We start from the raw sequence: 10,000 nt of genomic DNA, 5'->3' as shown, positions 1-10,000 counted from the left end.
TATATATATATATATATATATATATATATATATATAAATATATATATATATATATATATATATATATATATATATATATATATATGTATATATATATGTTTCTGTAAAAGGTAAAGGTAAAATACAAAGAGTATTTTTATTAGAAAAGGGGAGAAATAACTTTAGGGAAACAATAATAATCTTACTCACATTACATTGCTACGAAGTTCGAAGGACAGAGCAATAAGAAAGAGCAATAGAGAGATTGATTTCACATAAGGACAATGGAATTATATTATGACTATTCCAATGGACAGAAATCCTATACTGGAAATATGCAGTCGAACTATTTTACAAGGCTTCTGAAAGCTGGTTGAAAATGAAAACATTAAAATTGATAGCATAGAGAACTTTCAAGGTATTTAAATTGTTTGCCTAAATTCATATAATCATATCTTATCGATAAACGCTTATTTATATGAATTTGTTTATGATAATATTGTACATGTTAGTATGGTTATTTGTTTATTTAGTTTTACTATTCTATTACAATTCAGAATAATGAAATGCCATATTACAGTCGTTTTTTCATTTCTATGCAAGAATCTCTATGAAGAGAGAGAGAGAGAGAGAGAGAGAGAGAGAGAGAGAGAGAGAGAGAGAGATCAAGAAGTGTCACGGACGTCATACACGCACAGCGATATCACTGTAGGAAATGCTGAAGTATGCCGGAATCAAAGTTCTCATTTATCTAGGAAAAGTCATTTTGATTGACGTATCCTTCACAACTGCGTTCAATTTACACTCCGTTTACCTTTCATTAACTCCCGCTCTTTTTTAGAGTACTTACCTTTCTCTACCCTCATTTTCTCAATACTATTATTTTATTCTGTTTTAGATAATAGAGTATTTCTATCCAACTGACAGACAGTTACTCTCTCTCTCTCTCTCTCTCTCTCTCTCTCTCTCTCTCTCTCTCTCTCTCTCTCTCTCTCTCTCTCTCTCTCCTTATGATCATAAAAACCAAATACAGAGGTATTGTTCCTTTATTTCTTTGACCCTTTCCAATGATATGTGCTTGAAATGGGGCATAATGCATACATACTAAGCTAGATTTTCCTAGTGATCCTGTTAAGCATAATTTTTGAGTGGTTATGATAGTTCATATAAGCAAATATTACAAAATTAATACAGGAACAGTGACAATTATTTTACGTGCGAGGCTTTTGGAGGAGAAAATGTAATTAACTTATAATCAACTGTTCATGACATACCAAATATAATGCAAAATTGAGAAAGAAGCATCCTATGTTATATGTGAGAGCCATGAGTAGTTTGTAGTTTTAGTGCATATGAGTAAAAAAAAAAAGGAGTCGTTGTTTGATTTATGTAAAGGATTAAATCACAAAACTTTACTCAATGTTTTGTGAATAAAATCCAAACTTACAATCTTTCATTAAAAAAAAAAAAACCTCTGTAACTTGTTATCTGGTCTCATTGATAATCCAAGAAAAGAGTTCTGGGAAGGATGGAGAGAGATGCAGATGCAGAGTAGGTCAGGGTTGCATCGTTAGGAGGATAACTGTAGAAAAATTTAGATACTGCAGATGCATTAGAACATTAATTGAGAGGGTTGGATATGGTTGTAGAATGAGAAATATTTAGAGTGAAGAAAATGAAAGCAATGATTGTTTATAAAGAAAAAATTACTTACTTAGAAATTGTCAAATTCTTAGGATATATGCCTTTAAAGAGAGCTAGGTTGAAATATATTTTGATGGGAAAATATAACCATATCTGGCATGCCTTGGTTGAGGAGAAGATCAACAATTATGAAGAGAGAAAAAATAGCCGTTTGTTAATTGCAAAGTTCTTTAGTATATGTAAAGAGAGCCTATTTGAAATATATTCATGTTGAGTTTATGAGAAACAGTAAATTGACATACATAAAAACTAGATCAGACAGTTTAAAAGTGATTAAAAAAAAAATAAGGCGACGAATTATAATAATGTTGTCGATCTGATATTCAGATAGAAAAATAGAGTATGATATCATTTCCATAAAAACAAATCTCTGAATAATTACCATAGCTGGGCTTTATGAAGCAATGGCAGAGTTATTGTCTTATGAAATCGCATTGGCATTAATGGCGTAGTAATGAAATTTCCCCTCAAAGAATTAAAGGGTTTCTATGTTCAAAGTATGCAGATATAAAACAAATATTCAAAATATTACTTTCTAATATTTTTAATATTTAAGAAATAATCGAATGAAAATAATTAAAACGTTAATCGGGAGGAAGTTGAGAGAGAGAGAGAGAGAGAGAGAGAGAGAGAGAGAGAGAGAGAGAGAGAGAGAGAGAGAGAGAGAGAGAGAGAGAGAAAGGTTGTTTTTTTCTGGATTATGTTTTGAATATCAATACTTTCCCAATATCAATAGTTTTGAAAACTGTCAAGAATAGAAAATCTGAGATATACTTCATCATCCATTTAAGCTGGGCTTAACTGTTAATGTAGCGTGAAAATTAAGAAATAGGGCTTAAATAGTCATATCATAGAAAGTATTCCAAAATATAAAAGGCATACAGAATAATTGGTTTCTATTTTCTTGATATATTATCAGAATTAGATAAGATGAGAGTTAAGTGTGATACGTGACTAGTCCTGTAAGTGAAACTTATATGGCAGCTCGAGTAGTTCAGACAAAATCCAAATATCAGTTGATAAAGGTATAATGTTCAGCCACATTTAAAGTATAAACTGTTGTATTTTTTACAGGTAATATTGAATATGGATAATACCGTTTATAACGCAACGAGGCCATGAGATCCTTTATCATAAAAAAATACAAGATTAAGCAATTATTTTGGAATATTCCATATTTCTAAAGCCTGATGAGTATTAAAGAGACGTAACAGTTAAAAAAATTGTATTTTATATATTTTTTAAATACATAAATGCTTAGAGAAAGCTTATTGTTTTTACCTAATGTTTTCATCCTCTTGTACCACCTGTGAGTCACACGGTCGTACACAGTAACAATATTTCTTTTTTTTTTATATATTATCCTTTGTATCTTCGCTCTCCCCTCGCACTGATAACAACTTGCATGAACCTGTCTACCTATTTATCATTGTTATCTGTTAACAGAACCGTTTGCGAGTTGGACAAGAAATAGCATGTTGTATTGTGACCTTCTTGCCGTGACCTGGTGCATATTTACACCCCATTGTGTCTATAATAAAGTACTCAGTTGCTACATCCCGCTTTTGAGTCACAACCTACTCTTGACTCGTCACGTTGGTGACCCCAAAGTCCACTGGCTCCTCATGCCTCCCCCCCACCCCTCACTGTTATTATGACCTCCCCATTGAAACTTTCGTGCTTTGTTTCAGCGGGCAGAAGTCCAGCTCCACATCAAGGCCGTCACTCGCTCAACCACCAAAGTAGATTATGTTTTCGCGGCGATACCCGAGGACACCTTCCCAAAAATCTCCGACTGGATTTGTGAACAAGGAGACACCCCAATAGCGTATGACGCCCTCAAAACATACCTTCTGCAGCAGTACTCGTCGTTGCCAGCCGCCCGTATAGCAAAGCTTTTTCAGCTCTCTCAACAACCGTTAGGGGACCAAAGGTCTTCGCTGGCTGGCCCTCAGGGAATTGACCAGTATCACTATCCTGCAACCTGTCGCAGATGGCTCTCCTTATTAGGTGAATGAACTTCGTGCCCTTTGGGTACGCCGTTTACCCAAACCTGTACGTGCAGCCATAAACGATGTTGATAATTTACCCACAAAGGACTTAATGACCAAAGCCGCCTCCCTTATGAACAGCCACTTCACGACCTTCAAGACCTCAATCAACGCCTCCACTCCAAGAACACCTATTCATCATCAACCAAAGCTGACGTGAATGACATAGAACACATAAGCATACCCCATGACATGCCGGAGCGGTGATAAAGCCGGCCATCACACACCACTCTCTCGCGCCCCAACAAACAACTTCTACAGCCAATTACTGGCCCCCATCGCCAACAGTTTTGCTACTACAACTTCAAATTCTGGGCTGCCGCGAAGAAATGTGCCAAAGATTTTCAGTGGCCAAAAAATGTGTAAGTAGGCCATCACTGGTGGCAGTTGCCTCCAATAATTCTTATCTTTTCTTTTTACATGATGCATGGATATGGGTGCGATTTTTGGTAGACACTGGTGCTTGTTGATCTTTTTTGCCAAAAGACCTCATCAGGACAAGACGTAGTCTATCTAAGTCTGTCGAAGTCCGCCTGGTAACTGCCAACGGATCTGCGATACCCCCGTATGGTTACGAGAACCTCATTTTATCGTTTGGAAACGGCGAATTTAATTGGAAGTTTCTCGTTGCTGACGTTATATTGACAATCCTTGGTGCGGATTTTCTCTATCTTTTTCACCTTGTGGTCGAGGTTGCCCACCGACGATTGGTCAATGCAGACTTGTACTTACCGACACCTCTTCAACCCGCCCCCTCAAACCTTGCTCTCCACATCAGCGCACCCACAGACGCCTACGCCCACCTCTTCACGCCGTACCCGGAAGTTTTCCGTCCACAACTTTGCCAAGCGCCCATGGCTCCTGCCAAACACGGTATTCATCACCATATCAAGACGACGGGACCAGCAATCTTTGCCAAATTCAGACGTATGGCTTTGGATCGATTGGCAACCGCGTAACAGACGTTCGCCAAAATGGAAGAAATGGGCCTTTGCGGAAAGGCCTCCAGCCCATGGTCGTCACCCTTACACATCGTCCAGAAGAAAGACGGCTCCCTCCGTCCTTGTGTAGATTACAGATGCCTGAACATGAAAACAGAACCTGATCACTACCCCATCCCCAACATAGCTGACGTGACCTCCTACTTGCACAAAGCGAAGTTTTTCTCCACCTTCGACCTCCTCAAAGGGTATTATCAGGTGCCTTTGAACCCAGAAGATATTCCCAAGACTGCCATCACCACTCCCTTCGGTACATACACCTTCAATTACCCCTGTTTTGGCCTTTTTAATGCTGGGGCCACTTTTCAACGTCTCATGGATGGCATCTTAGGGGACCTTCCATTTTGTGTATGTTACGTGGACGACATAGTTGTTTTCTGTTCCTCAAAAGAGGAACACCTCCGTCACCTGCTCATCGTGCTCGATCACCTACAACCAAACAGCCTAGTAATCCGGTACAACAAGTGTACCTTTGCCGCCAACGAAGTGCTGTTCGTAGGGCACCACATTACTCCTGGAGTCCATCCTCTCCCTAAAAAGGTAGCAGCCGTTCAGAATTTCCCTATGCCCTCGACCGTCAAAACACTGCAGGAATTCTTGGACTTGATCAACTATTATCACCGTTTTCTGCCAGCCATCGCCGCCGCTCTTGCTCCCCTCTACGCCTCCATCAAGGGCAAGCCCAAAGACGTGAAGTGGGGTCCCCTTCAAGAAGAGGCCTTCTGCAACGCAAAGAATGCTCTATGAACCGCTGCTGCTCTCACTTTTTCGTCCCACATACGCCTCTCCTTTTCTTCATTGATACCAGCGATGTCACTATTGGTGCAGTACTCAAACAGGTGGTTAATGTCTCACCCCACCGATTGGCCTTCTTCAGCAGAAAACTGTCCAAGGCAGAATCTGGTTATTGTACCTTTGATAGCGAATTGCTGCCGGTGCACATGGCTGTTCGTCACTTCAACTATTACTTAGAAGGCATGCCCAACGTCGTTTGCACAGACCACATGCTTCTGGTGCTCGCATTCACTTGACAGTCTGATGCCTGGTCTGCCCGTCAACGCTGACATCTCTTCGCCATGGCTGAATGCAATTGCAACCTTCAACACGTTCTTGGGAAAATGAATCCCGTTGCCGATGCTCTGTCAAGAAACAAGTTGGCCGCAGTTCTACGTGGATTGTATCACAATGCCTAGGTTGAAGCCCAGCAACAGGATCCATAGTATCAAGCATGTAGGACATCCTGCACATCCCTCCATTGGGAAAGTGTCCCCCTCGACGACTCCAACGCCATCCTCCTCTGGGATGTCAGTACTGGTAGACCGCGACCGTGGATTCCTGTTTCCGTGCGCCAACAGGTGTTTGATTTCCTTCATAGCCTTTCACATCCCTCGCACCGTTCTACAGCACAGCTACAGAAGACGAAGTTCATTTGGCACGGCATTACTAAAGATGCTAAGGATTTTGTTCCTCCCTCTATTTCTTGTCAAATTTCCAAAGTACATCAACACACAGATTCAGAAATGGACACCTTTCCTCAACCTCAGCGTCGTTTTACCCATATTCACCTTGACGGTGTAGGTATCCTACCCATATCATTGAACGCTTCACCCGTTAGCCTGAAGCCTGAAGCCATGGAAACTACAACGTCCGCCTCATGTACATCGGCCTTACTCTCATGATAGATAGCAAGATATGGTATCCCTGAGTATATTATTTCTGAAAAAGAGTAGCACTTTTACCTCTCAATTGTGGACATCATTAGCGAATCTCCTGGGCGTCACCCTACATCAGACAACTTCCTACAACCCCGCTGCCAATGGAATTGTGGAACATTTTCATCAAACCCTCAAAGCAGCTCTGTTGTCCCGCGGCAAGGACTCCAACTGGTTTACTCAGCTTCCCTGGGTCCTCCTAGGACTAAGGACCACTCCTAAAGATGCCCTGTATGTCTTGTCAGGTGAAATGGTGTATGGCGACTGGTTGGTCGTCGCTGCTGAGTTTTTTCCTTCTGCAACCTCCGACAACGATTTCCAGCGCATACGTCGTGTCGTGGGAAAAATCACTCTATGCCGCCAGACATACAAGCCCCAAGCGTAGCATCACATACCGACAGACTTGCACTCTGCAACACACATCTTCTTACAAAATGACGCTAGCAAGCCATAGCTCACAGCCCCTTACACGGGCCCTTTCCTTGTGATATGGCGCAATCCGAAAGCATTCCTACTAAACCATTTTTGGAAAGAAGTCTGGGTCTCCATTGATCATCTAAAAGCTGCTTATCTCCTGCCCGATGACCCACCTACAGTTCGCGTCTCTAGATAAGAGCGCCCTATTTAACATGTACAGTATGTCATTTTTTGGGGGTGAGCAATATACCACATATGTGTCACACGATCATACATAGTAAAGACATTTCTCTTTATTGTATATACTACCCTTTGTATCTTTGTTCTCCCCTCGCACTGACAGCAACTTGCATGAACCTGTCTGCCTATTTGTCATTGTCAACTCTTAACATAACCGGTTGCTGGTTGGACAAGAAATAGCATGTTTTATTTGGGACCTTCTTGCCGGGACATAGTGTCTATATACGCCCGATGTGTTTATAATAAAGTACTCAGTAGCTTTCATCCCACTTTTGAGTCATAACCTACTCTTGGCTCATCCAACTCTTTTTAATGTGACATTCATGTTGAAATTTGCTGAGAAGAATTTCATTAGCCCCGATTCACTTGTGATGATATTTTCATATTTTCCAGACTAATAAAGAAAGTGGATATGTATTGTTAACTCAACATCCAGCTGTAAAAAATAAAACTGATTTAACTGGGTTTTCTTCTGACAAACCGAATGAGAGGTTCCAGAACAGGTAAAGTCAACAAAAACTAAGAAGCAGTATTAATCTCATGTTTCTGTGTTTACAAGAAAATGCCAATTAGGATTTGAGAATGAAACAGAATTCATCTATTCTTTGGCTAAATGTTTTGATAGCATAGAGCATAAGATTTTTATGTGTATATACATATATGAGTGTGCGTGTGTGTATATATATATATATATATATATATATATATACATATATATATATATATATATATATATATATATATATATATATATATATATATATATATATATATATATATATATATATATTATCATCATCATCACCATCATCATCATGCTATCATCATCTCCTATGCCTATTGACGCAAAGGGCCTTGATTAGATTTCGCCACTAGTCTCTATCTTAGACTTTAAATTCAATACTTCTCCACTCATCATCTCCCACTTCAAGCTTCATAGTTATGAGCCATGTAGACCTGGGTCTTCTAACTTTAGTAGTGCCTTGTGGTACCCAGTGGAATAATTGGTGAACTAATATCTGTTGGGAAATGTAAGAAATGTCCTAAAAAACATTTTCATCTACCCCTCACCATATCATCCACATATAAGTCTTGAGTAATTTCTATTATAGCTTAATTTCTAACTATGTCTTGCAATTCAACTCCCGATATTCATTTGAGGTCTTTGTTCACAAATCTAATAAATCCTTTGGAGATTGCTTCATTTTCATACCATGGATCATGTCCATACAGTAGCACGAATCTCACAAAACTGATATATAGCGTGATTAGTATATGTAATTTTAGGCGATTTGATTTCCAAATTCCACTTAACCTAGTCATGGTCTGATTAGCCTTTTTTTAATCTTTCATTAAGCTCCAAATCCAATGACCATATAATGGATATCGTGGCTCCTAAATACTTACATATTTCTACCTAATTAATTCTTTCTCCTTCCAATGATAATTGATCTTCCATCGCATAATCCCTTCTCATCATTTCTGTCTTTCTCCTTTTATCATAAGCCTAACCTCGTGTGATATTTCATGTATTCTGGTAAGCAGGTATTGCAAATCCTTTGGTATTTTAATAAGGAATGCATCATCAATATACTGTAAGTCCACTAATTCCCTATTACATCAAAGGTCAACGGATCCCATGTGCAAGTGTAGCTAAATTTTAAAGTTTGATATTTGATTGTAGGATTACATGGGTTTCTCACTTGAAAGCGTTAAAAGCTAAATATCTCGAGGCTCTGAATATTTTAAATGTATTATCCTATACATCATGGGGGTTAGACCGCAATGCTATTTTTAAGTTATACAAGGCCTGGATTTTTTTTCAAAAATCAGTTATGGATGTGAAATAGACTCCTCAGCCACCCCAAGCCGGTAAAAGATGTTATATTCAATACATCATAAGGGTATTAGATTGTCCACAGGAGCGTTTAGAACTTCACCTATCCCTGGTCTCCTTGTTGATGCTGGAGAGTTGCCTCTAGACCTTTACCGAATTTCTGCTATTATTCGGTATTGGTTTAGATTGCAAAGACTCCCTAATTCTTTAGCCTTATGGGTTTCGGGTGAAACAATTTTTATACAGTTTTGATATAATTAGAATTAAGGTGCTTCAATTTAAGGTATCACCAACGCCTCCATGGAAATTACCAGAGATATCTTTTCATAAATATTTTATTAGAGTTACGTATATTATGACTGACTTAAAATCCAGGTCTCTGTTTATGGAACATGTTGAAGAACAGAGGGGATCGACTTTTAAATATACTGATGGCTCCAAATCTGATGCTAGCATTGGACTTGGAGTGCATAGTAATGGTTTTAATTGTAGAGGTGCACTTCCTCTATTAGCTTCAATATTTACTGCCGGGTTGTATGGCATACTAACCGCTGTTGAGAAAATAGCGTTGGAAAAGGAGGGTAATTTTACCATTTTTAGTGAGGCAAGGAGTGTCCTTCAAGCTTTAGAAGTTTTTAATTCTAGTTCCCCTCAATTTTAAAGATTTTAGAATGTTTTCTTATTATTGGAAGGAGAGGTATAATGGTTCGATTTTGTTTGGTACCAGCACATGTAGGTGTTTGTGGGAATGAGAAGGCAGATACATTGGCGAAGAATCCAGCATGAGAGTTGCTGCCGAGATGGTATCCCATTCCCTGTAATGACTTCCTACCTAACATCAAGAAATTGCTTTGCAATAAATGGCAACAACACTAGGATAGTCTACATGGAAATAAAATGAGAGAAATAACAAATGTCATATCTCCTTGGAGGTATGACATGATGCCCCGAAAATGGTAGAAATCTCTTTGTCGTGTCCGTATAGGTCACACTCGGTTGACACACGAGTTTCTGCTGAAAGGCCAACACCAACCATATTGTAACGACTGTTTGGTACCT

The sequence above is a fragment of the Palaemon carinicauda genome, chromosome 23, assembly GCF_036898095.1.
Source record: "Palaemon carinicauda isolate YSFRI2023 chromosome 23, ASM3689809v2, whole genome shotgun sequence".
NCBI lineage: Eukaryota > Metazoa > Arthropoda > Malacostraca > Decapoda > Palaemonidae > Palaemon > Palaemon carinicauda.
The sequence above is the reverse complement of the archived record's forward strand: the minus strand, read 5'-3'. Positions refer to the sequence as shown.